This window comes from Poecilia latipinna, unplaced genomic scaffold (genome assembly GCF_001443285.1).
Source record: "Poecilia latipinna isolate Pla-1442-1.1 unplaced genomic scaffold, P_latipinna-1.0 Scaffold868, whole genome shotgun sequence".
NCBI lineage: Eukaryota > Metazoa > Chordata > Actinopteri > Cyprinodontiformes > Poeciliidae > Poecilia > Poecilia latipinna.
Window position 1 is genome coordinate 134,741 of NW_015113484.1, and position 8,365 is coordinate 143,105.

Sequence of the window (8,365 nt, forward strand, 5' to 3'; positions counted from 1 at the left end):
GTCACCTCTGGACAACACTGATGAAACGGCGAATGACGCTCTGTCTGTACCTGTTAAGACACACATTCCTGATTTTATTTGGGAGGAAAACATATTTCAGGAGACACAATAAGGTGAAGTCAGACGGCCCTGAAGACGACTGAAGTTGGCCATTGTTTGCCCTGATCACGCTGAAAAGGGAAAGAGAGCACTCAGGTTACTCAAAGCCGACTCGCTGAAAGAGCCGAGGATAAAAGGCAAGGGGTAAAAAAACAACAACAGAAAATTCAGGTGTTGAGTGCCTTTGATTGCTCATGCGTGCACTTTGTTCATATTTACACTGGCAAAGTAATCCAGATGAAAAAACCCCCCCAAAAAACAAAACAAACCTCACTGTCAAAAGATCGATCCTTATCTCTCAGTCAAGGGCAGTTTGTTTTCCTCCTTGACAAACTTGTCAGAGCACTCTTTCCTGATTACACGATTACACCCATGCATAAAACCTTGCCAAAGGTGCGTTTCCATTTTGGAACACTCTCAGCACACGAGCTTCCTTGCCCTAATTGGGTTTTACAAAAAAAACACGCGAAGTGGGAGAACAAAGTTGAGCTGCAACTGGGTTGGAAACATGGTTTGTAATCACTGAGGTGAAGCCAGCAGAGACCAAAGAAGCGAGGTATAAATGATAAGTTTCCCCTTGTCATTACACACAGCCCTAACCAGCAGCGAGTGGCCATCGTCTCCTCTGTCTTTGAACCTAACCAGCTTTGTTTTTCTTGGTCTGTCAAAGAAAGAAGGGGAGGAGCGATCAGTGGGAGAAATTAATATATAGCTTGCGTGCAGACAGATATTACCCTTTTAAAATGCAAAACAAATACGTGCGGGCACATTCCCTGTAATTTTGGAGTTGACACTGGGGCTCGGGCACTTTGGTAATGACTGGCGCAGTTAAGGCTGGAGACAGGTGCCGGACGGAGCCGTCTGACTGGTCTTATGAGGAAGATTGTGTGTGTGTGTGTGCGTGTGTGCGTGTGTGTGTGTGTGTGTGTGTGGGTATTTCTGCGACCAAGATGCAGACCTAGATGAGCTGACAGACATGGTGGCACCAGGTGATGTCACAGATGCCGTTGAATGGTGGTAAATTCCTCCTTTTATGATGGACAGGACAGCACTCCCGCGCTTTTACTCAAACAGGAAATTACAGCTTTGCACCGGTTCCTTTATAGGTTTACAGCTGTTGAATGCAGAGAGAATTTAGTCATCACGAAAGATGAGCTCATTGTGTCACTGGCAGAGGTACGACACGTGAGTTTCTAGAAATGCAGCAGTTACACAAAATGGTGGGTTACCAGTCAGCAGATCTGAAACTAGTCTTGAAACAACTCAAGTAGAGACTTAACCGGTGCAAGGCTATGACTGTTGTTTTTTCTTATCTCTACAAACAATCATCAAAATGTGCCAAAATCAGAGGAAATGAAGTTTCTGGAGATCAGTCCTCCGATCCTCATTTTGTTCTTTCCTGGCCCACTGTGAGATTTTTAATTTGTATTTTTGAAGGAAATTACATCCTTTCAAAACATCATGAGCTTGTTATACTGTGATAAACCTTACACCTTCAAAATACAGGAGATCACATATAGTACATAAATACATCAGGTAAAATATAGGACACGGCCAAACACGAAGCAGAAAAATGCAGCAGTACTGGGAGCAAAGTTAAACAGGAGAGGTTTATTTTTCTATTTTTAAGTGATACAATGTTTTGCAAAAATTCCAAATTAACCAATCGTTGTTAGTTTTTGACATGGGATTATTTCTCATAATTTTGCAGCTTTAAAAAGCAAATAAAAATTGTTCACCTCAAATTATTTTCAAAGTTAACAAGATTTTACGTACAGTTTGAAAAAAAAAAAAATCAATAACAAGCTCTACCTATCCTGTCTGGGTTTGTTTGTTAAATGAAACAGTGACTAAACAGTCACTTTGCACACTTGAATTCCGAGTCAAAACAACAAAACCATCTTTCAGATGAACTGCCCTCAGTGCGAGAGCTCTGCCACCATCAGTGTCTGCAACACAAGTTCCAATAATACAAGATACAACAAATAAACCAGCTTGAAAAAGTGCATTCAACCTTATTGCGTCATGCAGCTCTTGTGGCAGGGCTCAAACTCACTCATCCTGTCTCTCTTGTCGGGATGCAGCAGAGGAAGCGCTGGCTGCGTGCAGGCAGGGGAAACTGCATCAGGCCTGTTAGCGCGACACCACTGCGAAGGTTCAGGTCAATACGATGGTGACCCAGAAGTCCAGCAAGAATCCTAAGGCAGTGGATGAGACTTATGCCGTTTGGCTGCTCTTGGGAGAGACAGGGAGATGTGAATGTTAGAGAGTCAAACAACCAGACAAACAGAAGCTAAACAAACTCAGTCTGAAAATTCCTGTATTGAATGAATACCTTCAATTTTTTTTAGGACCGCTTCCTGGATGATATGTCCCTCTGATGGTCATCATAATCTGGTTTAGAAATCAAGAGGAAGCCCCAAACAATGTGAGGAGCGTCTTTATGGCCAGGCGTGGGAGGTTTCACACATCTTATACAGAAACTGGCTAAAAGGAAAAGGTCTGTTGACAGTCTACTGCCAATAGCAAGGTGAGATCGCAACAAAGGCTTTCACATTTATTGCAGTGATGTGCAGAGTTATGTTCTGAGTCATATTTATACATTTAAGGAAGCATATTGCAAAAAAAAATAGTTTATTTATTCATCTGTTGCAAAACAGGGTTTAAATATTATAAAAGTATAGCTGCTCCAGCCCATAAATGTGTATTTAATTAACATTTTAAATGCAGTGTAATGAACAACGTATATATGAGTGCTTACAGCAAATGACATTTGATGACATTTGAGGTTTCCTGTTTTGAATTTAACATAATTATTGACTTTTAATACGCTGTAAATACCTTGTAGTTGTTATATTGCTTTTGCAATCAGGATTGGAAGAAAAAAAAAAACACATCACTTATTACCTCAACATTCAATGACGGTTTGCGTGTACTTTGGGGATTCTCAGGATGTACAGAGAAACTGGAAAGAGTTGATGGGAAGATGGATGCAACTGAATACAAGGCTGTCCTGTTGTAACTGCAACAAGAGGTGGCTCTACAAAATACGGACTCAAGGGGGCTTAAAGCCAAAGCCACACTTTTCAGATGTTGTTGAATTGCAAAAAAAAAAAAAAAGTTTGGTAAAAACATTTACCATAACTTCCTGTTGAGAAATTACAAGCTACTTGGCACTATGTTGGTCTGTCACACAGAATTCTTACAAAACAAAGCTGAAGTTGAGAATGTTATTGTGACAGAGAAGGTGTAAAAAGTTTGCAACGGCACTGTAACTTGCTGAGGAGCCCATTGCTGCTGTGATGTCAGCTCTGGTCATGCAAGGTCAACAAGAAGCATCTTTTCCTCGATGAGCCGAAAGTAGTGTTCTTTCTCGTGAGCTCTGTGGGTGGTTTCACAAAGTTTCAAACAAAACATCTGTGTTGAAGCACAGAAGCATTCCTTGTAGCCCTGAAACCTCGATAATAACTCCTGGTCTGTCAACAAGGGATCATCCAGCAGTCGAGGAGAGACGGCCGCTGGACTCAGTGGGTGGTGTCTGAGGCGCAGTGCTGACATTCATTCGTATCCGCAACTGAAGTGGATACAACATCTAGAAAAACAAAAAAAAAAAAGAAACAGATTAAGTCTCCTCGGATCATGTGCATTTGACTTACTTTCCTCCTGTCGTGTCAGTGGAGCTTATGTTATCTCAATGAAACTATTAGAGTCCGGAAGACGTAGGTCTGAAAGCGGGGAGGTGGGGGGATTCTCAACCACAAGCTCCAGAGAACGTCAGGTGGTGGAACGTAATCAGAACATGAAGCGTGACATTGTTAGCATCACAACACGGAAGTCAGTTGATTAAAAATGTGTCAACGAGAGAATTATGACACACATTTCAAATATGTTTCTTTGGGTCCTTCGAGTCGGGTGGCTGGATTGAACGTATCGCCCTTAACGGGTTATAAAACAGGCCAAGACAAAAACCTCTGTCCCCGTCTTGCAGAGGAGGAGGTGAAAAGAAAGGAGTGGTTACTTTTAGTCCTGCTGTGAGAAACGACCCGAGGCAGATGCAGGTCGAAGCATAAAAATCACAGAGCTAAAGCTGCCTGTGCCGTTTACAGAGGCCTCGAAAGAAACTCTTAATTTGTGCTGAACAAGCTTTCTTTGTTCAAGTGCCATTTACTTCTGACAAGCTGCCCTTCTGAGTATTTTTTCCTGTAAGAAACAAAGTTTGTTTCAATAAATGCATATTAAAAAAAAAAAAAAGAACGAAAAGCATTTAAATAAATTTTATTTATTATTATAATGTCAAACAAACTTTTCTTAAAAATAAATAAATAGATAAATAAATAAATAAATAAATAAATAAATAAATAAATAAATAAATAAATAAATATGAGTATATTTGCCAGTCCTACACCTACAGAATCTATTGGATATTTTTGGGCCATAAAAAAAATACATAAATAAATCAAAGATTGTTGAAGGCTGATGATGTAAAGTGCTGAAGGTTTCTAACTTCAGCAGAGCAGCAGTCATCTCTGACATGAAAGAGCATAATGAGCGATCTTCAGCTAGAGCACTAATCAAACTCTCTAAAACAACGGGAACTGTGACAAGCAATTCTAGATGAGGACCCAAAGTTCTCTTACAAACAAGTGAGGAGTATCGTGGGAAAAGTGATTTATTTATTTTTTTGCAAAGCTTAAAGTCTAGGAATGGGTGCAAAGAGTGTCTTCTTCAGTTTACAAAGTCTTACTAAAACCAAATTATTACATTTGTTAAGTATTAAAGGATTTCTGTCTCTGCTCTGTGACCGAATGGCGGCCTGTCCAGGACGTACTCTGCCGCTTGTTCAATGACACCTGGAGGTAGACTTCTGGCTCCATGCGACCCTGTAGGAACGGGCTGGTATAGACAATGGATGTGTGGATTTTTATCCCCCACTTACCAGCGGAATCAGTAGCTGGGGAGGGCACTGGATATCTGGACAAGACGGCGGAAAACCCTAAATCTCCATCAATCTTCATAAAAAAAAAAAAAAAAAAAAAAAAAACTGTGGACGTGCACCTTTAAGAAAAACATGAATTCATGGAAATATTTTGTGTGGAATGACTCGCACACTTAGAAGAAGTAGAAAAAGTGAGTGAATGTGCAGTGGTTATGGAGGACTGTACCCTGAGGAACACGGAAGTCTTGGATTTTAACACATCAAATGTGAAAACTCGTCACCACTTATCTCGCATTTCTGCTGATCGGGAATGAATTCAGCATTTCCTTATTTGCGACCTTTGTGACTTGTTTTCATTCTTCCTTTTGGTCTACTCAACGTCCTGCCATCCTAAGAATGCCATTTTAGATATCGCACAATCAAAGCCTCCTTCCAATTAAACGGGGCAGAAGTATACACTCACACCATTGAGAGCATCCGCACACGCATGACCCAAGAATCTCTGTGTGTCTTCAACTAAACACGTCCATGTTGTCATATGTGAGTTACCATCACAGGCCCTCAGAGTAATAGATTGAGTGGGGATAAGGTTCAGATAAAGAGGTATTAGAGGGGAAGAGGAGGTGGGGGTGGAGGAGAAGAGTGCTGAATAGAAGGTGATGAATGAAATGACTGAAGGCAAAGAGAGAGAACCAAACAGTGAGAGAGAAGTGGATTTTAAATTACATGGTGGCTCATGTCAGCAGCCGTAATTAGTAGCTTGGTCAGGTGTGGTGAATGGGACAGGAAGCCTGAAAGGAAGGACAAAACGGCATGAAAACAAAGGAGTGTGTGTGTGTGTGTGTGCGAGAAACAGAATCCTGTGATACAAATGTTTCTGCAGGGGAGAAAGTAAAAGAGAATAATGCATAAGGTGAAGGCGCTCGTGAAAGGAAGCAAGGATTGCTTGCTTGTTACGGTATGTCGTGTGTCAAAAGCGTGGATGACTGGTTGGAGAATTTCAGATAATTCCCGAAATGGCTGGCACCCAACCAAATGACGGCGGAAAGAGGCTACAGTTGAAAATCAGGTTGCAGAACGCACACAGTTAGTTCCTGGACCTTACCTGAAGACCTGTTTCCATAACCAGAACATGCAAGTGAATCTGTTGTAAATGGCGTGTTCCTTCCAACAAACCCAGTTGTGACACTGATTTATTGCCCTCTTGCTGTGCATTCAGGATACAAAGTCTTCTTGATTGCTGTTTTATTATATGTTTAATGGGCTTGTTTATTAAGTGTTTAGAGCAAAAAAAAAAAAAAAAAAAAAGCTTTGTTAATTTTAGCTTTCAGTTTTAAGAATGTTTCTGGATTCAGAAACATTCTTAAAACTAATAATTAAACAGTCCAACACTAATAATTGGACTGGAATTTCAGTTATTTTAATAAGGTTCAATTACACATGAAAATAAAACGCTGCAATTAAAAGCATAGATCGCAAACTGCTTTGAAGTCTCTTGAAATAATAAACTGGTATTTTATTTCTATTCCTGGGAAATGTCTCCTGTCGTTACCAGCAGGAATGTTCTGGTTATCGCTTTAAAACCATACTAACGTAAGCTGTCTGGAAGACGTTAGCACATGTTTTTGCATACTTGTAGAACAAGCAAGTTTAGTTGTTTGGAAATTCACTGATACCTAAAGTATTCTCATTTGCTTTCCAAGGGACCTGGGCTTCTTTTCTTGCTTCTTGAGAACAATTGACCTCAAAAGAATCCTTCAGTTTTGTAAAAGGCAGAACTGAAGAAGCCGTTCGGATCAGTGTCAGAACATCTTCAAGAAAACTAAGAGAAGAAGCACAGAAATGATCAGCACCGTACCATTTAGCATGATGTCGGCCCAGTCTTTTCAACTACATCCCCACTGCGTTTTTGGGTTTGACACATTGGGAGGCAATGTCGTTTTCCCACCTCCAGCCCAATGACCAGTGACATTTGCGTTTGAGAATTTTTGAGCTCGTGCATGTAGAGGTGCTGGCAGTGGGACGCAAGAAAGTTGAAACAATGTTCGACTTTTGTTGCTGTCACGTCTCCGGGTTCATCCTGATGGTTAAAAATGTTTTGCTCCCTGCAACACCACTGTATCTGACACTTTGTCTTGCATGTCAGCCATGAAAAAACCCATCCATTCTTGTCTGCAGCTATTTGGGGTTACAGAAACTTGGCCACCTATGCGATTTTTTTTCTTTTTTTGTTTGCTGTTCACTTTGTTGTAGTACCACTAACAGCCTAATGTGGAGTACATCATGTTTAGGAAATTTAATGGACAGCCGACATCATATTACTGTATCATGCAGAAATGTTTCGGAGCTCTTGCAGCTCCTGGAGTTTTTCTTTAGACTTTAGTTGCTCTTTTCAGATATACAGTCGAGTATAACAGAATACTTCCACAATGTGACCTTAAGAAAACAAGAAACAAGTTTGGTGACAGGCTGCCTGGAGACAAAAAGTCTACATTTATATATAGATTCTTTTTTTCTTTCTTTTTTTTTTTTTTTACAGTTGTCTGTTGTGTAATAAACAACATTGGTCTGTCGTTTGAAATTAGGTGACAGGATTTTTTTTTTTTTTTATATCAGAATGACTCATTGGTAAGACATACGCAAGTATCTTAACAAACCCACATTCTACTGAAAATACAAAAATGAAAATAAGCAGCTGAAACATAAAGCACTTGAAAAGGTGCTCTAGATTTACATGCGGGCTTTATTAAAGAACCCAGAAGCTCAAAGGTTTGAGCTCTGGGTTCTTTAAAGAAAAGACAAAACTTTTGCTGAGTTGCATGACATAAAATTTTCCATTAATTTCAAACAACGTCTAAGGCAGTGTTTTAGACGTGCCTCTATTCCAGAACAGCTGATTCAAATGATTGCATTGCCATCAAGTACTGCAGAAGCCTGTTAATCACTCAGAGATACAATTCAGGTGTGTGGCAGAAGGGAAATACCTAAAACATGCAGGACAGGGGGGGCGCTGAGGACCAGGATTGCCCACCCCTGGTCTAAGGGAAAGGAAGCAACAGTTCCAAACAAACCATTCTTGCTTAGCTTTTTCCACAATCTCAACACAGGTTTGCCTTCTTTTTGCACACAGACAGAGAGAGCAATTTTCAGAAAATGAAGATGCATTTGTGTGATCCGGACATAGCTTTGTGACAGCCAACGCACCCCACCCCCTGGAGAAAGCCTTATGCCTCAGGGCAACACAATGACACATACGCACACACACTGATATAACCACTCTAAGGAGGAGTCATCGTGGGGTTAAAAAAAAAAAAAAAAAAAAAAAGGGGG